This window comes from Peromyscus leucopus, chromosome 6 (genome assembly GCF_004664715.2).
Source record: "Peromyscus leucopus breed LL Stock chromosome 6, UCI_PerLeu_2.1, whole genome shotgun sequence".
NCBI lineage: Eukaryota > Metazoa > Chordata > Mammalia > Rodentia > Cricetidae > Peromyscus > Peromyscus leucopus.
Genome location: NC_051068.1, coordinates 109,852,587 through 109,876,700, shown reverse-complemented (window position 1 = coordinate 109,876,700; position 24,114 = coordinate 109,852,587).

Here is a 24,114-nt window from a genome sequence, read left to right as displayed (position 1 = left end):
CTCTGTATAACCAGTTTTCTATTCTGAGAAAGTTCTAAACTGAGTGAGATGAATATAAATCCCTTGCTCCCTCTTCAGACAGCTCTTAGACAAGTCCAAACAGATAAACAAGGTCTGCTCTGCTGCTGCTGGCCACTGGGGCCAATATCAGAAAGACAGGATTTCTAGAAATCCTCTGAGCTACACTGGGTGAGAGGAAGTTAAAACAATAGAAACCTCTCCTTCTGTATGTACACTGCCTTCTGATTGGCTGATCATTCCTGCATTTATTGTAAACTAAACTTTTACTGTTTTCTAGAGTTCTGACAATATGATTTTGACATTTTACCTGTTTTTCAGTCTCCCTTTCTGTGGTGTTACAAATCTTTTATCTACTAGTGGTTGGATCTCTATATCTTTCAAGGAAGAACCTTTGTTTTCCTCTGTGTAGTATTTTATTTGCATCTTATGAAGTTTGGATGTGTTTTAAGCTAATGAGAAAGTGAACCTGAACAGAGTGAGATGTGGCTGTAGCAGTGCTGTGGTGTGCTGACTGGGCTGCCCCTGGACCGAAGGGCTGACACTCCACCAGCACCAAGCCTCAGCTTCAGGTCACCTTAGTGCTGTCTTAGGATGGATGGCACTGCCTCACTGAAGGTTTTGGCACTGTGGAGGCAGTACCTAAGCTGACCTTGGACATCAGTCTGACCCACTCTTCCCAACTGGAGTATTGTTTAAGGTCAGCTTCAGAACTTGCCCGTGGGTCAGCTGACGTTTCTATGAAATCTTACTACAGACTTCTACATAGTCCTGTTCCTCATTTTTTCCCCTGTATATACTAAACTTACCAGGACACTGTGAAAGTTCTAGCAGAATGATTTCCATGCCAACCTTTTTCTCAGGGAATTACAGCTTTGAGAGAATGCTTTCTGGAAGCAATGGTATTCAATCTCAAAACTGAAATAAGCGATATACCGGAATATATACAGTAAGTGGCAGCAGCTTGAAGGTTTGGGGGTAGAGGTTTGAACATGTGGTAGTGTGCTTCAGTGGCTGATGAGGAAGGAGGAAGGAGCTAGAAAAACACTTTTCGGCTGGACCACATGGGATTATCTATCTACCTTGGGAAGTTTTTGACCTTAGGCACCAATAGAAACACTTTATCTGTAGATGCTAGGAATATTGGTAAAGAAAGACAGTGAAATTTCTTTGCCAGATAGAATTGGAAATCTAAGCATTAGCCAGGTCTCGAGATGCTCGCCTGTCATTCCATCACTCGAGGAGTGGAGGCAGGGGATCAGTAGTTCCAGCCAGCCTGGGTCCATGGAACTCTGTTTCTATCTCCCTCGACAAATACATGAAGGGGATATTTCATTCAAATAGTGAAGATGGCGTCATTACTTGACATTCTACAGCACATAGCCAACAAAAATAGTCATTGAGATGAAAGATTTGCTAACAACCCAGATCCTCAGAAGAAGACCATTTCTTTGTGGACTCACCCATTAGAATTCTGGATGATACCTTTACTCTGTGGGGACCACACAGCCTTCTCCTCTATGGCTTTCAGGTAAATGGTACCCAGAAAAAGAGTTCTGTATATTGTCAGTCCTCAAATCTGCAGCCTGATCACTGCTGTGCATTTATTAAAGGCATAAATCTGAACTTGTGCTGAGTAGGTACAAGAGAAATTTGATTTGTGTAATGTATAACATAAACGAGTCACCCTAAGTCTAAAGGCAGCCTTATTGCCGTCTCATTAAATGATCAGCATCACAGTGATATTTTCCAATAGATGACATCAGTGATTTCTCTGTCCCCTATATTTTAAACATAGCAGAACAAGCGATATAATCATAACCAAATCCAAGCCAATACTCACTTTGTAAGTTGTAAATAATTCATCAGAACTGAAATTTTCTGAATTGACTATTATAATATCTGCAACTGAAAATGAAGCTCTTTATAAAATTATTCTCCACAGATATTAAGACTATTAAATTAGGCATGGATGGCAGAAGAATTAAAAGGAAAAAAGGAGGAAAGTGAACCTATGTATGGGTGCTTCAGTGAGGAGAAAAACAGTGATGCTTTCTTTCCCAGACATCTGAGCAAGCACTTCCCAACAACAGAAACATCAGTCCAGTCATTGTGATCATTTCTGTGACCAAATATACAAATCGTGTTGCAGAAGACAATTTTTCAAAAGTGACATTGCCACTCCTGTGTGACAAACGGTCTAACCACTACAGAATACTCAGTGGCAAGGCATGTTTGTTTAGGGGGTGCGTGACAAAGATTGGGGGCAAAGTGCTATTTTGTGATCCAGATTTGACTCAATTGCTCCTGCAAATCTGAAAACTCTATTTAGCAGTTCAACACAAGAGATGCCATGTCTTACAAGTACAATAACCCTGTTCAACAAGGATCGGTCTGCACCCACTGACTTTTGAGAAAGGGTGAAAATGGATTCTGTTTGTGAAGATACTTCCGAGAGTCTTCTGTATACCCCAGCAACTTTGGTGGGTAATTAACTTTCTATACTATATTAGCTATCATGGTCATCAGGAATTAGCAATAGACACCCCCACTTTCTAATCCTGCACACACTTTGATAACTTCTAATAATTCCTCCATTGGATTCAGATACAGAAGGTCACATTGATCTATATTCAATCTTCTGAATCATTTGCTTTCATCATTTTATTTACTATACAATATAATGTTCATAGCCAGGCATTTATTAACCACTCAATAAACCTTTATTTTTGCTGAACTTCACTATGCATAATTATAGGGCTTTTGTTTTAACTGGTTTGCATTTGTCTTGTGCTTGGGAGCTTAGTATATCAAAGAACAGCACAATGGTGGATGTGTAACCAACACCCATCTTTCTGATTTCAATACTTTCTCTGTTCTCAGGATTCACCACAGCTCATTGAGGAACTACTCCTCATTCTTGCCTGAGATTTTTGATAAAGCATTAACTGCTTTTGGATACTCCTTAGCTTGCTTTCATATGACCTGAAACATGCAGCCAATCAATAACTGTTCCAGTTCTCCAGGTGTTGTTAATTTTCATACTAACCGTAATCTTTCTAACCCCTATTTCCTCTTTGGTCAGTCATTATTCTAATGCTATACAGTTATATTCTTGCTGTAGTTTGGATCTCAAGTCTCTCTCAGCAGCTTAAGTGTGAAAGGATTGGTTATCAGCTTGTGGTACTACTGGGAGGTGGTGGAGCCTATAGGAGGTGGGGCCCAGTGCAAGGGAGCCAAGTCACTGAGGGGTGTGCCATGGAGCAGATACTGTGACCCAGGCCCTTCCTTCTCTTTCTTTGCTGTCCAGCCACCAGCAAATGAATGGGTTTTGCCTACCATGTCTTCCCCAATATGGTGTGCTGCTACCTTACCACATCCCTGTAGACGAACTTTTCTGTCCTGCCAGCCTGCTCCCAAATAACTATACGGAGACATTATTAGTTATAAATGATTGGCTGATAGCTTAGTCTTGTCTCCAGCCAGCTCTAACAACTTAAATTAACCCATTTCCATTCATCTATGTGCTGCACTGAGGCTTGTTTACCTCATCAATGAACTTCCCATGTTGCTGCTTCCGAGTCTGGCTTGTGACTCTTCCTGTTCCGCCCTCCTTCTTCCCAGCATTCTCTCTGCCCCCTCCCCCAAATTGTGCCTAGCTTTGGGCCAACCAACTCTGGAGCAACACATCTTCACAGTGTACAGAAGGATTATTCCACAGCACACCCCAAGTGTAAGGGGACCAACTGATAGATGAAAACCTCTAAACTTGTGAGCCCCCAAAAAGCCTTTCTTCCCTTAAACTGATTTATCTCAGCTATTTTGTCAAAGAGAGGAAAAACAGACTAGTAACATTATCTATGTAGGACAAAATAAGTTCCCCCAGACACAAGCTATTTCAATGCTAGTCTGTTTGTTATTTAGATGGACACCTAAAGACATTCAGATGATACATTAGCTTCCTGGAACTCAGTTTTGTTCATGAGCCCTTCTACTTTTTCTTGGACCTTTGCTGTACTTATCATTTCTTAGTCCCTAAAGTATAAATTATCAACTACCTGGATCTTATTCCATGCGCTGCATAGTTAAAAATTTGCACAGTTCTCATGTTTGGCAAAATTCTACTGTGAAAGATAATAATGCATTCAGAATAAGCAGGATTGGCTTTGGGAATGAATCCAAGTTTGGATCTTTGGCAGGGTTTGACTTCTACTGGAAATAAAATTAGCCAAAACTCTGGCTCCAAATCTTTTGAAAGATAAAGCTGCAGGGATTACCCTAATGTATTCAAGGTGGCCATGCACTTTGAGTACAGCTAATAATAATCTCCTTGGAAACAACGAAGAGGGCTTTGGCAGATTATCAAAGCTCAACAAAATCAACTTCAGATATGCCCAAGACTACCATTTCCAAAATACTGGTGCATTCACGTTTACCATTTCATTTGGAATGCTATCTTTGGGAGTGTGGGAGGCGTTTTTCATTATCATGGAGAAGGGACAATAAGTTTAGCCTCCCACATTCAGTGTGTTTCCTCATGTTTTATCATAATGTCTGAATTCATAGTTCCTTCCTGCAAAGAAAAAGAAAAAGGCCACCCAGGAGCTGAGATGACAGTCTTCTGCAGAGGAACTTACAGTGTAATTTGGCTACATATCCTGAAAGCCCTCTTTCCTATATCATTGTCTGTCTGTGCCTCTCTCTCTCTCTCTCTCTCTCTTCTCTCTCTCTCTCTCTCTCTCTCTCTCTCTCTCTCTCTCTCTCTCTCTCCACTCTCTTTCCTTTTGAGATGGGGTCCCCGTCTTAGCCTCCCAGAGCCCTGCATACTAGACTAGCAGTTTGAGACACCACTAACACTTCTGCAGTTTTTGAAAGCGTTTAAGTAGCATTTGTTAGCTCATCAATGGGACAGGGGCCAAACCTATCAAACTCAGCCTTTACAAATTTGAGAGCAGATTTCTCTGAGTGGTCTGGGTTCAAAAATGACTAAAGATGCTACTTTGGTCTTTCAAAATATAGAAAATGAATGGAAATCATCGACATCCTAAAAATTTCTTTACTAATCCAGCTGCATTTAAAGTTCATATAAAGCACTTGATTTCATAAAAGCCCTTTTCTATCCAGGAATTATGCAACTGCCCCTACCCCCAGTCAACTTTCAGCTAAGGGAGTCATTTTAGAGTTGCCTGTGGTACATTTTCAAGAGATATGTTCTCTCTGCTCAAAGGTTGGGATTTCTTTTCCAAGAATCTAGCTCATTCTTGCCTGGGGTGGGCAATATGGACAGAGTCTACCGCTGATCAACAGCTCCTTGTGAGAGCAGATTGTGTCTCCTGGATATTGAGGTGAGTAAAGGTTGAGAAACACAGCTCCATGTCTTGGAGCCTTATTTCTTAGCTGTGTCTTGAGATCTTTGGGGGATTCACAGCCTCAGTAACAAAGACCTGCAGGCAATGTTCATTGTGTTTTAAAGCAAACTTATGGAAACTGTATATCTTTTCCTGACAAGGAAGGTGCTGCAGTTTGTGGCTGAAACCTTCACTCTTGTCTTCATGTGAAAATTATGTCAACTTGTAATGATAATCTAAGGATTATAAGCTTCTTTGCAGAAGGGATGAATAGTTACATACATGTTCATTATTGAGCAGAAATAGAAAAACACATAACTACTTCATTAAATTTAGCTATCTGATAGGTGGAGTCTTGAAACATGAGTTCTAAAGAAGAAAAATATTCAAAAGGCTATTATCATGTAAAGTTTTAGAAGCCACTTTGGGATGCAAAGAGAGAAGACTGAGCTGAGAGAGGAATATCTGATTTCATTTTAATCTATGGTTTCATTCTTAGTAGTAACACATTCATATAACTGCACACACACGTACATGCTGCTCTCAAACAGAATAAAGAAAGGATAACAAATATATTAAGATGATGTTCCTAGACTTCCAAATGCTGGCTTTTATCACTTACTAATCACCATCTTTTAAAATAATGTGTATCTTATTTACCCTGAGTTAATTTGAATTCTGCACCCTGCTCTTTCTGGGTTAGGTGCTGTGGGTGGTGAAATTGTGGGAGGCTCAACCTCAGGATGTCATTCCACAGATTTAGTATCATAAACCAGTTCTTGGTCTTACATAAGGCATGAATATTTGTCCTAAAAAGTATATCTGAAAATCCAAATTGGATTAATATAGCTTTCATATTTTTTGTATATCACTTTATATATTAAGTTTTGAATGCTGTTTTTTCTCTTTCTTTTTCGGAATTTGAAAGAATTTCCTCCAGGAAATCATCATTAAGAAAGTTATTGTTAAGGTAAGGAAGTCATAGAAGGATTGGGAGCTACTGGCCTTGTCTTTGGTGAGGAAAAGGTCATTTGTCTTTTGCTCTGTTGTCCCCTAATTCCATTTAAAGATGGATGAGAGGCAAGGCATGGTGTGCATACCTGTAATCCCAGCATGAGAATGATAGAGGAGGATCAGGAGCTCAATGTCATCCTTGAGTACATGACACGTTTGAGACCAGCCTGGGCTACATAGACCCTGTTCCAAAAATAAACACACAAATTAGAGGCTGAAACAAAGATGGAGCCAGGTGTGGTGTTGCACACCTTTAATCCTAACACTCAGGAGGCAGAGGCGGGCTGATTCTTAGCTTGAGGACAGCCAGGGCTGTTACAAAGAGAAACCCTGTCTCGAGGGGAAAGAGAAGACAGATGGACAGAGCTTTCTGAAATGACGTTGAGGCCATAGGTATGCAAGGGTGACATGAGTTCCAGGTCGACAGTTTTCTGTGTCCATTGTGATGTCCACGGTAGCTGTTAGAAGGCAAGGAAAGTTGACCTGCTGGTGGAAAAATAATATCATCTCAGGAATTACAAAGTATTCTAGAATAATTCTGCTTTTAAAAATAATAGCCAGTAAGTTCCTTTGATTCCTGGTCATCCTTTTAAAGTTAACTTGACAGCTATGGGCTGATACTTAGATAGACTACCATAACAAACTAGAAAAAGAGTTTTCCTCCCTACATAGCGAATGAGCTTTATAACAAAAATTTCTTTGTGCTGGGGAAGACATTACAGTTTTCAACACATAATAAATACATTTGCTAAATAAAGTATATATTTCATTACATGTAATGCACTTTCTGCGGTATATTAGCCATTTTTATGCCCTGTATAGTAAAATATTATTTTCTACAATAAAACACCCACCTACACCCTCCCTTACTCCCCTATCCACACACCCAACCCAACAACAACAACAACAACAACAACAACAACAACAACAACGAGCGATAAGGTACAGTTGGCCAATAGGCCATAGTTACTGACCCCTGGTTTCTTAAGGCCACACATTTTTTCAGTTGATGGAGTCACTTAATGGGGCTCCTGCAAATTGAGATCAATTAAGCTGAAAGGAACAGATGGGTCTGTGTGCTGCAGTGGCATCTGCAGCCTTAGGAATGGTTCACCCTGCAGCCAACATTCAGAGCTCTCTTCTCCATGGATCTGTGTTCTACCATGCCCACTATCCAACACTGCTTCATTTGACTTCCAAACTGCTCAGCACCCACATCCTAGTCTAACAAGTGAGGCTTCACTTTTTTCTTATTTGCTGTAACTCTAAAAACTGAAGTATAACAAGAGGATGGCTGCATCTTATAAAAGCTTCTAGCAACTACAGAAAGAATCACCATAGCAACACACAATTTGGGGGGATTAAAGCATTTTGAAGTGGGAACTGATGAGGAAAAAAATGATGCATGCAGCCAACTGAGATTTTTGACTATAGGCAGAAAAATACCCCAAAGTTTCCCAAAGGTATAGGGGTAGAGGACAAAACATCTCCATAAAGGCCCTCTGGCGCAAAACAAACCCAAGCAGGAGGTGAATCAATAACATTGCTCAACTCTCTGCAACCCAGAGTGAGATTGAAAGGTCTCTGTGTCCCTAGTTTGTTTCATTGTCCAGGAACATGTTTACTTTGTAATCCATGTTCTACTTGCTTTCCTCACTCCTTGCCTAGATATTACATTAGACTGCGTTCTCTTCCAAGGCACAACTCAGGACAGGGCATTGTGTGTATTTGGACTGTGCTTGGCATTTGTTCTAAACACAACATGAAACAAATTTAATTCTTGGACAACAGAGCAGGATGTGGCAGTGTCTTCAAAGGTCATGCCTTTTGCAAGGGACCTGTGCCTTGGAGTGGATGTTCAATCCAATGCCCCACCCCCCTTTTCATCCTGATGTCTTTCTCCTTGATCTCTATTCTTCTTGAGGACTGAGGCAGAGCCAGGAAGTGGTAAAGCTTTGTGTACAGAGAGTGCCTTCAAATTGGGAGCAGTGTGCAATGGTTTTCAGGAATCCTGTAGCTGTGTGAGTTACAATTTGTGATAACATAGTAGGAAATTAGCATAAATTAGCATAGTGATATAGATATGAAGGAGTAGAATGAGAATGTTCTCACTGACTACTAAAATAATCACGAGATGTATACCATCATATTTTGGCTTTAGTATCCTGTGGTAAACTTAGATGCAGAACCCATTGTAACTAAATGGCTCTACCAAGGCTCATAAAGCCAATAATTCACAAAGATGAACCTTCTGGGCCTTTATTAGTGTTTGAAAAAACAAAAACCAAAACAAAAAAAACCACAAATAAAATAAGCACCATTTTCTATTTATCTGCAAAGTATAGATGGTAACAGAACTTGTCCCCCTGAACCAATCAGAGTGAAGGCCAGGATCTTACTCTAGTACCTGAAATTTATTATGGTCTCAATTTCTGTTTGTTGTTATGTCTTTAATTGTTGTTTCTAATTATATGTATGTGTGTGTTTTTACAGGGGTTATGTGCATAGGAGTGTAATTACTGTGGAGGCCAGAAGAAGGCATCAGATTCTTGGGGTTACAAGCAGTTGTAACTCAATTTTGGTAGGTGCTAGGAACTGAACTCAGGTCCTCTGCAAGAGTGCCACATGCTCTTAACCACTGAGCCATCTCTCTCTAAGCCTCATGGTTATAATTTTACTGCTATTGTATTATCTTTTTATGTGGAGTAGAAATATAATCAAGTAGATTGATGAACATTGAAACATACATGTATATAAATATATAGTATGAATAATGTATGTAAGGTTTCAGAATTTTTAGGAAACATTTTCAAAATTTAAATATTGCTACCATTGGTCAAATAATAATTTCAACTGAATTTAACTGACATTTCTTGTCATAAAAGTCTATTTTGTACAAACTGAGGATGATTAAAAATAGGCTGAGAAAACACTAGACCCAACATTGACCAAGATAGAAAACATTAAGATTTTTCTTAAGTATTGGACACCAGGCTTCTAAAGCTGCCAAATTACATCAGGGTTCTTGCAGTAAAGAGCACCTTTGCATATAAGGGGGGTGTAGGCCAAAGATGAATCCCCAACATGCAGAGGAACCTCAGGTAACTGTCCAGGCATCTGGCTGTTTCTGTCGACTCACAATTTTTTGGAAGTCGCTTGCTTGCACTTCCTGTTTTATTTCCCTCTTGGGTCTCTGAGGGAGTTGAAAATTAGATAGTTGTAGTAACAATTTTCCTTGTTAAGAAATTCAGAAAAGAAACTCAATAAGAGTTGTTAAGTGTATAAGTTTGAAAGACATCATAAGATAGTTTTCTGTTGGTAATACAAGATAGGATAGAAAGTGAATTAGATACATTTTTGACTTACCAAAATAGGATAGATAATGGAATATTTTCTCTGAATTTGTCAATGCAAATGGACTAGACATTGTTGATATACTTATTGCTTGTATATATTGTATATAGTTATTGTACTTAGTGTATATAGTTTTTCTTATATTATAACTTTTTAAATTTTTTTATTTTTATTAGACAAAGAAGGGGAAATGTGGTGATATTTTATTTATGCTGAAATGTGATGATATTTTATTTGGGCTTTAATAAAATTTGCCTGGAGATCAGAGGAAATAGCAAGCCATTTAAAGTAAACAAAGTCAGGCAGCACACGCCCTTAATCCAATCACTTAGCAGGCAAGGTCTGTGTGTGTGTGTGTGTGTGTGTGTGTGTGTGTGTGTGTGTGTGTGTTCAAGGCCACACTAGAGAACACAGCCAAGTGTGGTGACACACACCTTTAATCCCAGTATCAACCATAGAGACCTGGCGGTCTGTACAGACAGACAGTGACAAGGAAGTGAGGTAGCTGGGCTAAGCTAGCCAATAAGAGGGCAGAACATCAAGGCAATAGAGGCACAGTAAGACAGGAAGTAGCTCAAATTTGGAAGCTGCAGAGCTGGTGAGGTAAGGTTGGCTGGTGGCTATTCCTATTTCCCTGATCTCTAAGGCTTTCACCCCTACATTTGGCTCCATGTTTTTTATTTCATAAGATCATTTAGGAATTTGTCTACAGAGGGGTTGGAAACATCTGCATGACTTGTTAAAAAAAAAAAAAAAAAAAAAAAACAAAACAAACAAAACAAAAAAACACCCAGAGGAAATTCCTGCAGCTACAGGCAACTTTGCATGTTATGAGCACAATTGCACTCAAACTGCCACTGTGAACACACCAGCCCATGGTGATGTGAGAAGGCAAGTCTCACGGTCTTCATTTGCTTCTATTAGGCTTCATTGTGTTTAGTTTTTGACATAGGGTCTTACATTGTAGCTCAGGGTAGCATCAAATCATAATCCTTCTACTTGAGTTCTGGGTGCAGGAATGAAGGCATGCACTATTGTGCCTGGCTTGTTCTAGACTTTTCTATGTTTTTCCAGTTAGTCATAGGTCTCCCTGCTTTCAGCTGCTTGCACAGGCTGCTCTTCTGTGGACAGGGTTGTTCTCTAACTCCTTGGTTAACTTCTCTTCCTTTTGTCTTGTGCAGCTAAGCATCACTTCCTATGCTCCAGGATGCCCCAGAAGGTACTAGATTTTTCTGAGATTTGCTTTGAGTATGACTTATTTCCCCACTGTGGAGTACCCATCTTGTGTAGTTCTGTTTGCTTACTACATTTTTTTTATTAACTATATGTACAGAGGTTGTGGAAATCTATGAGATGGAGGGCATGTTTCCTTCATAGTCCAAGTACTTAGATATGCCTAATGTGTGTTATAACATGTTAAATAACACATGTATTAATGCATTGGAAGACAAACTATTCTTTCATGTACCTGCTAGCGGAAAGAAGACTGCTGATGAAATTATGACATCATGTTGCATTCAACCACTCAATAGTCTATATCATTAGGAAAGTCTCAGTCTTGTTTAGATATGGACATTTTTGAATGTATGTCACTTTTGCGCACATATGCAGGGATCCTTTATTCTTAAGACTTCTTCATGTTCAGTTTGATTCCTGGATTATTATTTTTGTTTGTTTGTTTGTTTGTTTTGAGACAGGGTTTCTCTGTGTAGTTTTGGTGCCTGTCCTGGATCTCACTCTGTAGCCCAGGCTGTCTTCAAACTCACAGAGATCCGCCTGCCTCTGCCTCTGCCTCCCGAGTGCTGTGATTAAAGGCGTGCGCCGCCGCTGCCACCACCCGGCAGATTCCTGGATTATTTTTTAACACATACCTTTGGGATTTTTTCTGTCATAAAATATCAAGTGTATAATCAAGAGCACCAGTGATACCATGGCTTTAGTGCCTTCCTTCTTTCCTTTTCTCCTCCCTTCTCTCCCTCCCTCCTTCCCTCCCTTCTTTCCTTCTTTTTTTAAAGGTCATTCCATATTGTCTCTGAGAATATCTAGTATACTTTATTCCCATTCCTTAAGTACCAGTGAAAGATCAAGCAGGGAAAAAATCCTAGCCTGGAGCTGTGCACAAAGCCTACTCCTAGCTGAGAAACAGTTGACAGTTGATTGCTGCTGGAAGAGGAAAGTCAGTCTTCTTATTTTTTAATAGTGAGGTACCTAGTATGTTAAGCACACTCCAGGGAAGGCCTTATGTCCATGAGTAGTTAGCCAACACAAACTGGTTGAGAGAGAGAGAGAGAGAGAGAACAAGAAAACAAGGGAGCAAGAAGTTGGTTGGGTAGGGAAGTAGAGGAGGATCTAGAAAGAGTTAGGGGAAGGATATGATAAAAATACACTATATGTAATTACTAAATAATAAAACAACTCAAATAGTTAATATAAACATGAATAAAAATAAGTAAAATGAAGGCTAGGAATAGAGCTCAGTGATGGAGTTCTTGCATTGCAAGAATGTGTGAGGTAATTGTGTTTAATCTGTGTTGCAGGTGTGTGTGTGATCTCTATCTCTATCTATCTGTCTATCTATCTATCTATCTATCTATCTATCTATCTATCTATCTATCTATCTATCTAGAGAACAGGGGAGAGGCAGAAAGACATCGAGACAGTTATAGTGAGAAATACAGGGATACACATACATGGAGGAAAGACAGTGTGAAGAGATAGGTGTTCATCTACAAGTTAAGGGATGAGGCCTCAGGTCTTAGAAGGTCAGCCTGCCAACTTATAAGGAATTAACCTTCATTTGGTCAAGCTGTTGGTCTGTATTTTGTGAAGGGTTGAAGCTATCTTGTATTGCATCAGAATGAGCAGACTTGGAGATTTTCAAGTAAATAAGAGGGGACTTAAATATTTTAAGGAATTTATAGCTAGATTGGTCACTAGATAATACTGTTCAAGAAGTCCTGGAGAAAGGAACTCCTCCCCAAACCAAAGCACCCTTTCTCAAAGGTGTTTAAGGAGGATGTGTGCCAAACAGAGATTGCAAGTTTTTGCTCTCAGTGTGTTGGATCCATCCCTCTGGAGGTCCCTGGCTTGTAGGATTGAGGAGGATGAACCCCCTCCCAGCCCTGGCCTCACACCTGCCTTAGTCTTCAGCTGCTTCTGTAGGAAGACAGCACACTGGAAAAAAAAAAGCACCAATCTTAGCACAGTTTTTGATTTTTTATTTCTTCTTTAGTAAATGCGGCTCCAAATGCTTCCCCAAAGTCATGTTTTTTATAAGCATAATTGTATTTACTAGTCCACAATTGTGAACATTCTTTTTCCTAATTAAAAATGAGAAATATGTCCATGTCACAGTGTTTTTTTCCCCACGTCTGGTTTTGTCTGTCTTCTTCCCCTTGTTTTATGCTTTCCCAGAAGAGAATTCAGTTCCTCTGCTGTATTTGATTCCCTCGGGAATCTGAATTCTGTCTCTCACTCACTGTTGCCACACTCACTGTTGTCCCGTGCTTTCTTAAGGTTATAACTGTGTCACCAGGGCCATAGGCTTTTGTAGACAAATACCATGAGTTTTGTGATAAATTAGATGTAGACGAAATTCTAAACAGTCTTAGTAAATAAGAAACACAGAGCCAAATACAGAAGAAATAGCTAAAGAGATCAGAGTAATAGCCACGACTACATTTAGCTTATCACCAGCAGTAGCTTCCCCAGAGAGAACTTCTTCCTGTGTGACTTGTCTTTTTATTGCCTTCCTGTTCTGCCTTCTCATTGGGTCTAAGCCCAGCCCCATGACTTCCTCGTCACTGCCTGTCTATACAGACCTCCAGGTCTCCATGGTTGGTACTGGGATTAAAGGCTCATGTCACCACACTTGGCTGTGTCCTTGACCACACAGAGACTCTGTCTGCCATGTGATTAGATTAAGGGCATGTACTACCACTGCTGGACTTCTGCTTAATGGCTATTTGACCTCTGATCTCCAGGCAACTTAATTTATTAACATACAAATAAAATATCACATTTCATCACAAATAAAATATCACCACAATCAGATTTACATCTGTGTTCTTTTCCCGAGTCCTTATTATCATGTTCAATATATCAGCTGCACTGCCCCTTTGCTTCCTAGACTCTACGATCTCTGTATGTTTTTTACTCCTTCAGGGAGATGGATCTATGCCTTCGTCCGTAAGCAAGGTGTATGGATTGCCTTTGGCCCCACGGTCCATCTACTTGAGAGATTTGTTTGTTCAATATTCCCCTATACGTGTTGAGAGAGCAAGTTAAAGCACGCGATGTTGTCATCTGGAGTTTCAATGGTTTACTCTAAGTCTACCCCACTGAGATTCCATCTCAGACACCCACATCAATCCCCCAACTTCCCTAACAACAGAAATCAACGAAGTAGAAGAAAAAAGTGGCCTCTAGGCTATTCTAGTCCAGGGGCCTTTAAAAAGGCATATACTGAGGTCCTGTTTCCATATTCTGACTGATAGTTATCTGAGGATTATGGGCTCTCTGTGACTATAGGAAGAGGTTTGGTGCCTGAGGAAGGCTGTGGGAAAAGCGTATTTCTGGCCTCACATAAAGTCCATGCAACCACAGTGATGACTGGGTTGGTTCACATCCTCCTCCTGAATGGGGCAAGCAGGGAGAAGAGAAAAAGGTGCTTTGCTTCCCAGGCCCTTGCATTGGAAACAGACTTGTTTTCTCCTCTGAAGCAGAGATTTCCCACTGCCATTTCCTTATTTTTAGTCTAGTTTCAGGCAATTTTATACATTTATGCTTTTTTCTGACTTCTGTTTACCAACAACTTTGACTGTTTTCTATTTTATATCTGAAATACCCACAGTGTCTAGAATATTCTAGGTGCTCAGTAAAGAATTTACTTAGCAGATGTATAGTTACTACAATTATTGTATTAGTCGGGCATTAGAAAAACTGAATTGGGACAACTTCCTGAAAAAAAAATTAAACATTCTTATTATGATTAGTTCACTTGGTAATATTTCTATGACATGACAAAGCCTAAATTACTTAATTTAGAAACTGTGCTCTAAGTAAAATTGTCACAAGTTCATTTATTCATCTCATAATCATTAAGTGGCTATTGTAGATGTGTGTCATGATAGGATTCTTTCCTGTCCCCTGAATAGAGAGGTGTGGCAATGATTTGACATTAGAAAATACTTACAGGGCACTGTGAGGTATTTGCCACTTATGTAGAAGTATAGAATGAGATACAAAAAAGGTGACATGGAAAATATGTTATGAATCTTTAAAGAAAACCATCAAGTTGAAGAGTCATAGAGAAGAGAGTTGGAAAAAGGTATTCTGGGAAATACGCCTACAGTCAGAGTCCGGGACAGGTAAGCAATTGCATGCAGTTAGTTCTCTCCACCTGAGATGGGGCTGGAGAGATGGTTCAACTGGGAATGTGCTTACCCTACAAGTGTGGGAGCCTCAGTTTGGATCCATAGGATTCAAAGAAAAAGCTGGCTACAGAGGCACTGCAGTCTCATTGCTGGGGAGACAAAAACAGAAAGATTCCTGGGTTTACTGGCCAGCCAGACTAGCTGAATCAGTAAGATCCAGGCTCAGAGAAAGACCTTGTCTTTTATTTAGAAATAAGTTGGAAGAACACTTGAAGAAGACACCTGATATTAATCTCTGGTCTCCACACACATGTGCACACAAGTGTGCACCTGCATGCATATGGGCACACATATACCTCCACACACACACACACACACACACACACACACACACACACACACACAGGCAATTGCAAAAGAGGATAAATAAAAATAGCTAGCAGGGATTTGGATATGTAGTTGCCTATAGATTGCTGAGAATAACCATGTCATAGGATATGTGGATTGTGCTAAGTTCAAAAGGGCAGCTGGTCATTAGGCAGAGGAGTAGTGACCAGGGAAGCTCTATGAGCATGGAGTGGTGACAGCTGTATGTGGGAACGCATTATATAGGGGATAATGCACTTAAGCTGGTGAAGCTAGAGTTGGAGCTGTGTTTCTGCCTTAGTCGGTCAGTGTTTGTTTGGTGTCCACTGGAGCCATAGCTTCAGATACTGGTTCAAATCCAAGAGAAGAAAAGTGCAAAACTTAAACAATTAATTAAAAAGATTAAAGTATAGAGTAGGTATTATTAAGAATTCAACAACATAAAGAGTCAGTCTGCTAGGAAACTTTGTTATGGATTTTCAAGGTCTTTGGCCGATGGTCAGCACAGTGACTTAAAGGAGTGGGCAGTCTTAGCAGTGACTATGAAGTAGGGAACCTACTTAAACCATGGGTTTCGAGGGAGAAAGGCAAGGTAGAGCTGAGGACCACTGACCATGTTCTTTAAAATAGAAGAAAATGTAAAAACAAAAATAAAAGCAGCATGCCAGATTCTTTGCCAAAATTTAACATGATTTAACATAATCTGGTTCCCAATACTGTCCTTGCTTCCCTGTGAAGTCTCTTGAGAGAGGCCTCCACTGTTTCCAAGTCTCTTGATAGTTTGTTTTTTCCAATCTGTCACAAAAATGGCCCTCTGATCTCTTCTCTCCACATTCTAGAGCTTCCTTCCACACACTCTCCTCCTTCCTGCAAACCTGTTCCTAAGGCCGAAGGGCCTCCTCAGTATGTTTATTGCGGCAACAGCCCTACTCCTTCCTACCAACTTTCTCTCTTAGTTAATCTTTTCATTGCCCTAACAAAATATGCAATCTAAGGTAAGAAGTTTTTGTTTGTTTGTTTTTGCTCATGGTTGGAAGAAGCACAGTCCATCATGATGAGAAAGACGTGGTGGTGGGAACAGGAAGTGATGGTCATATTGTATTGTATCAGTTGTCAGTAACCAGGAGTGGTAAACTCTGGCATGCAGCTGCCGTCCTCGTTTTTCTTTTTATATTTGTGTAGCACGAATCTTAAAAGGTCTTATTAATAAAAACAAGCCTGGAGCCAGGTATTAGGGTGAATGCTCAAAGACCAGAGAGACACAACAGGCCACAGCTTCCTCACCTCGTCAATTCCTCAGCTGATCCTGTTTCCTCAGACTGGAAGCCCTTGAGTCCTCATCCAAATGGATCTCAGATGAACTGCTGCTAAAAGCCTAAAGGGCTTAACCAGGCTCTAGTTCCTGGTCCTCATGCCTTATATACCTTTCTGCTTCCCACCATCACTTCCTGGGATAAAGGCGTGTGTCTCCATGCCTGCCTGTTTCCAGTGTGGCTTTAAACTCACAGAGATCTGGATGGATCTCTGCCTCCAGAATGCTAGGATTAAAGGTGTGTGTGCCACCATTTTCTGGCCTCTATATCTAGTGGCTGTTCTGTTCTCTGACCCCAGATAAGTTTATTAGGGTGTACAATATATTGGGGAAACACAATATCATATTTGGGTCTCAGTTCATGGTATAGTGTTTTCTATATCCAGGAAGCATCTTCCTCCTTAGTTATTAAATCTCTTTGGAAATATCTGTGTAGGCACACTTAAAGATGAGCTTCTTAGGTGAATTTGAAGTCCAGTGGAGTTAGCAATGAAGGCTGGCCATTACAATTCCAAACACACTTTCCTTATTTGTGTAGTTATTCAGATGCCCTTTGTACCAAATCCTGATGTTACTGTGTTTCCTAGTTATCCAGTTCAGCTCTCGGTCTAAAGCGATAAACGAGTCTCAAGAAGATGCGAGACATCATTATTTCAGGTGGTAGACACTGGCCTCTGGATACAGTGAAAATGACCAAGGACATGATTAGGAGTATAGAGCTGTTGTGGTACAATAATGAATTGCCATCTCTAGACTGTTGGAGAAGATTCCTACAACATTATAATAAGTACAGGAGGCCACCCCTGCAAGGTTTTCTTTTATGCAAGGGATGGATGGAAGTGTTGTTTCTAAAAGAAAAAAATCCTTTATTTGCTTCAAAATTAAACCCAGTATGAAAACAAGTGAAAATACCAATGAGGGAAATACCATGTTACTTTTTTTGTTACTAAGCACATTAAGTGAATGGATTAATACATTGATCCTGAGTGTTCTGGCAATTGGAGACTTGGGAAGCATGTTGGCTTCATCCTCCCAGTAATGGAAATTGTACAGACTTCTCTTCAAGACAAACTTAAGTGGCACAAATTGAAAGAGGCAGCTGTTGTGTAAATCTTTGTGTAAGGGATTTGAGCTAACATCCAGCTAGGATGTCAATTAGGATTTTTCTGAGAACACACCTATGCTGTTTGAAACGAGTTTTAAGATTCTATTACTTGTAAAGTTGAGGAAATACCATGAAAGCATCATCAGAGGAAGACACTCTGAAGGGGAATAAAATGAGCTCCCGAGAGCATCATTCAAGGAAGACACTCTAGGTGTAATTCCTGTTGCTCTGTCTTCATCTCCAGTGATCTAAATCTGTACTTCTGGTTGGAATATCTCTCCTGAGATCCAGAGTTCTAACTCCCACTTCATCTCTACTAGGTACACAGATACATATGCTTGTGACAAAGAGGCATCACAAGCTCTGCTTCATAGTCTAACATCAGGCAGATTCTCAGTTCTCCTGTTTATTTCATTTTATTTTATTTTATTTTGACTGGCTCAACCCATTTATTTTTTATTTTTATTTATTTATTTTCTTTTTTAATTAAGGTTTTTAAAATTCATTTTATATACCAATCACAGATCCTCTTCTTCCCTCCTCCCATCCCTCCAGCCTCCCCTACCCCTCAACCCCTATTCCCTCCTACAAGAAGGTAAGGCCTCCCATGGGGAGCCTGGTACATTCAGTAGAGGAAGGTCCAAGTCCCTCCTTCTGCCTCAAGGCTCTAGGAGGTGTCCCAACATAGGTAGTGGGCTCCCAAAAGCCAGCTCCTAATCCTACCGCCAGGGGGCCCCTTAAGCAGATTAAGCTACACAACTGTCTCGCTTATGCAGATGGCCTAGTCCAGTCATAAGCTGGGGTTAAAGGGTGAAAATTAGAGGGTAGGGGATCGAGGATGAGAACATAAGGGAACGGGATGGTCGAGCTGGAACCGGATGGAGTGGGAGAACAATGAAAGAGATACCACGATAAAGGGAGACATCATGGGGATAGGGAGAAACTGGGTGCTAGTGAAGTTCCCAGGAATCCACAAGGATGACCCCAGCTTAGACTACTAACAATAGTGGAGAGGGTGCCTGAATTGGCTTACGTCAGTAATCATATCAGTGAATACCCTAACTGTCATCATAGAGCCTTTCTCCGGTAACTGATGGAAGCAGATGCAGAGATCCACAGCCAAACACCCAGCAGAGCTTCAGGAGTCCAGTCAAAGAGAGAGAAGAGGGATTCTATGAGCAAGTGCATCAAGATCATGATGGGGAAACTTACAAAGACAACCTAATCAAACTAGTGTGAACTCATGAAATTTAGTTCTCCTGTTTCTTAACATGGTTCAAACCTATAAGTGGGCCATCTGGAAACCATCTAAGATGCATTCTCTTTGTCCATGTTAAATAGAATGGATTATAGAATTCTATCAATTTCTCCCATCATTAGTTTTTATGGTAACAGTCTTATTCAAGGTTCTCATGAAGTTTAAATGGAAGTATAATGTAGGTGACAGATCCCCAATAGCATGGTTATTTATCTCATTCTTGCTTCCAGAACACTTATTTGTAAGTTCTAAATGTTTACCAAATGCATGTGTAACTACATAGAAAAGTTACAGAATCAACTCATAATTCTCTCCTTTTTTTAAAAAAAGATAATGATTTTGTTGTTTGCTTTATTTACCCATATTGAGCTTCTTGTGGGCAGGGTTCTGACCCTGCTACCCTGGCTGATTTCTTTGTGATTTTGTAATAAATAACTAAGAGGAAATGAAGAGAAGGAGGAGGAAGAAGAGAAGGAGGAAGAGGACGAGGAGGAGAAGGAGGGGAAAAGTCTTCAGTTCAGGCTTGAGGAGGAATTCCTCAGAGAACCCCTGGAGGAGGTTGAAGAAAACTCATTGAATAGCCGACTAATGCAAATGATACAGAAAAGGAGATTTCAAAATATTCAGAACATGCTGCTGTGACCAGGAAATCCCCCATGTGTTAAGAAATTCAGCTGAAGAAACAGATATAAAAGATATAATTTGAAATGGCTTTTCAGCCAACTTGTGCACGGGCCGTTCACTTACATTCATTTTGATGTGCGCTTTTCTGACAAGACTCCCAGATTCCCTGGAAATGCAGGCAATTGAATACAGAGTGCAAAATGCAACCAAAACACAAATGATTGAATCAAGACCGAGCAACTGAGTGAAGGAAAAGATAAGCAAGATTCTGACCAGCATTGCACCCAGAGTGAGGGTACTTTACATCTCCATAGATTGTGTTGCAGCTTGTCAACAGGTAATGGAGAGTAACCAGAGAATTCTATAGCAACCAATGTGGTAGAGACAATTTTTATTTTAAAAAAGGTCAACATAGATTCACAATTATTTTATAATACTAAAGGTATTTATATACAAATACTTCTATAGAATAGTATAATGAAACTATCAACATATACATATTCATATATTCAATACCATTCATATGTATTCATATATATATATATATATATATATATATATATATATATGAATGTGTCAAAACACTGGATAAATGCATCCATTTGAAAAAATCACTTCATGTTTTCCAATTAAACTGTATTAAGAAAGAAAATGATTCCACATTTAATGAAGTCTGTTCAGAGCTTTGGGAGTTATGTGTGCTGATTATATTTTTGTGGATAACGTTCAGCTAATTGTTCAGCTGCCTCTAATTCACCTTCTTGTTATGATAGTAAAACTGCTATTAACTCAGCAAAGAATGATAGTTCTTCCTTTGCTCTAGTTGATATATGTATTTAATTATATAACAAAAGTTTAAATTTATGTTGTATATTGGAAACTTTAAGCAGTTTTGGACTATTTTTTTCTGCCATAAGTGTTTCTGCTTACTATGGTATGTGCAATTTTATAAGAAAAAAGCCTGAAGGTAGAGTTAGCAGACTAAGAGAGTGATGAAGTCATTTGGGTCACAGGCAGCTTTTCTTTCTATCTTTCTTCTGTGTTTTGTTCCCCTGAGATAATACTAACATAAAATACAGTTAGACTCCCTTAAACATATCTAGAAAGTATCCACACTTTTCTAGGATATGACTTCTATTTGTTTTCCACTGTTATGTACCCAGTTACTTGTCTGTGTTAGTTTTCTGACACATACTTTGACTTTGGAGTTGTGGTGGCTTGAATGAGAATGCCCTTCATGGAGCTGGGTATTTGACAATTTGATCTTCAGTTGGTGGGGAGATGGTACAGTCTTGCTGGGGGAAGTATGCCAATAAAGGTGGGCTTTGAGAGTTTGTAGCCTTGCCTCACTTCAGTTCCTGGTCTCTGTTTCCAGTTTGTAATTGAAAATGTGAGCTTTCAGCCAACAAGCCTCCCAAGGAACAACATGTAATGGGATACAGGTAAAGCCACGGAACTTGTGGCAATACATACATTAATAGTTATGGACTAATTTAAGATATAGAGCTAGCTAGCTAAAAGCTTGAGCAATGGCCATGCAGTTATAATTAATATAAGCCTCTGTGTGTTTACTTAGGGGACACGAGTGGAAGAGATTTGTCTCAACCACTGGCAGGGACACAGGAAGTCTTACAGCTACACAGTTCTATGTTCCATCCTTTGAATCTCTAGAGTTGGAAGCTTGGCTATCAGAATTTCAGTCACTGTTATCTTGTAGTAAAAAGTCCTGGTGATACTCAGGAATGGGTCATATCTTAATAACAAGATAGAGCTGAGGTGAAGCACAAGTTTTAGCATGCCAATGTGAGCTTCAATACATTTCTGAGCTGTAATTCTCAGGTAATAATAATGTTTATTAAATGTAATAATAATACACACAGACTATAGGCAGTAGTAGTGAGCACAATAGATACATGGAATTTTAATGCAAAGCCTCATTGATGCCTCTTCCACATTCATCATGTCATCTCAGCCTTAAGAAATAATTAAAGATACTGTAGTAGGAATAGCATTTGTATTAGTTAGGGTTTCTATTGCTGTGAGGAGACACCAAAAGCATGGCAACTCTTATAAAGGAAAAAATCTATTTGGGGTGGCTCACTTACAGTTCAGAGGTTTAGTTCATTATCGTCATAGTGGGAAGCAAGGTAGTATGTAGGTAGACATGGTGCTGGGGAAGAAGCTGAGAGTTCTTATATCTTGGCCCACAGGATACAGGAAGTGGTCTGAGACACTGGGCATGACTTGAACATATATGAAATCTCAAAGTCCACCTCCACAGTGATACACTTCTTCCAACAAGGTCATACCTACTCCAACAAAGCCAGACCTCCCAATAGTGCCATTCCCTAAGATTTATGGGGACCAGTTACATTCAAACTACTACATTTGACTCCTTGTCCTCCATAAGCTTGTATAATATCATAATGTAAAATACATTTAACCCAACTTCAAAAGTCCCCCTAGTCTATTACAGTCTCAACAATGTTGTAAGTCCAAAGTTCAAAGTCTCTTCTGAGATTCATGCAATCTCTTATCTGTAATTCCTTATAAAATCAAAATAAAAAAGAAGACCACATACTTTCAACATATAATAGTAAAGATATACATTACCATTCCAAAACATAAGGAAAGGAGCATAGTAAGGAAATATGGAACCAAAGCAAGACAAAAAACCAGTTTGGCAAACTCTGAAATTTGCATCTCCATGTCTGATGTCAAAACATTCTTCAGATCTCCAAATTCATTCAACTTTGTTGATTGCAACATACTTCCTTTTCTTGGGCTGGTTCTACTCCCTGTCAGCATCTCTCCTCAGTAGGTATCCCACAGCTCTGGCATCTTCAACAACATGGAGTCTTGAAAGCAATCCAGGCTACACCTTCACAGCTTCATGAAATGGCCCCTCTAGGCTTCCATTTAGGGACACCCCTGACACTTGCCTGACCTCAACAGCTTTCCTTATTTGTGGAGGCAAACTCCACAAACTCTTTCTTCTATCCTCCACTCTAAGGCCAGAACCATGTGGCTGAAGTTACCCAGTTCTGTTGCTTTCTGGGGCTGGAACATGGCCCCTTTCTTTAATTATATCTTCACCAGCTTTCTTTTTCAATGTTATCTTCACTGCCTAAGCATGGATGTCCTTGGACTTTCTCTGTAGACCAGGCTGGCTTCAAACGCAGAGATCCACCAGCCTCTTCCTTCCCAGTGCTGAGATTAAAGGTGTGAGCCACACAACCAGCTCTAAGCTTTTCTTTAATTCTTTTTCACAAGTTGGAAATTTAGCTACATAGAATATTGTCCTGAGGTCACCACTCTCTTTAATCCATTTCTTAATCTGCTTATCTCCTTGAACACAGGATTTAACTTCATTCTACTTCTTGGTGCTCCCTTTCTCCTCAAATGTACATTTTGTATTTTCCTTGTCCAGCTTGCTTCTTTTCATTATAAACCTTCATAAGCATGGACATTAGTAACCATATGACAGAGTCTATACTAGGCTGTTTTGAGATTTCCTCTGCCAACAGAATAAATCCAAAACTCTTCACTTTAGCCTCAGGTAGATTTTTTTCAGAGATGGGCAAAAAGCAGCCACATTCTTCACCAAAATATCACAAGAATGATATCTAGGCAACATACTAAAAATTCTTCTTCTCTGAAACCTCTTGAACCAGTTCCCCACAGTTCAAGTCATTATCAGCACCATTGTCTTCCATAGTATGGCTGATTAAGCAATACTTAAAGCATTCCACTGCTTTCCTAACCTAAAGTACCAAAGTCCAAATTCCTCCAAACAAAAACGTGGCCAGACCTATCACAGCAATACCCAAGTCCCTGGTAACAACTTCTGTCTTAGTTAAGGCTTTTATTGCTGTGAAGACACCAAGACCCTGGCAACTCTTATAAAGTAAAAACATTTAATTGTAGTGGCTCACTTACAGTTCAGAGGTTTAGTTCATTATCATCATGGTGGGAAGCAAGGTAGCATGCAGACAGACATGGTGCTGAGGAAGGAGCTAAGAGTTCTTCCATCTTGGCCTGCAGGCAACAGAAAGTAGTCTGGGCATGGCTTGAGCATGAGACCTCAACGTCTGCCTCTACAGTGACATACTTCCCCCAGCAAGGCCATACCTACTCTAACAAAGTGACCCCTCCCAATAGTGCCATTCCCTAAGAGCTTATGAGGGACAATTATATTCAAACTACCACAGCATGGCAGAAACTAATAGTTTTATTTTAAACCTCTGATTTTTTTTAACTTTGGTTCAAAGTCAAATGCTATTACCATGCTTATATTCATATTATAAATGCACAAGCCATTACCGCACTGTACTGCAGCA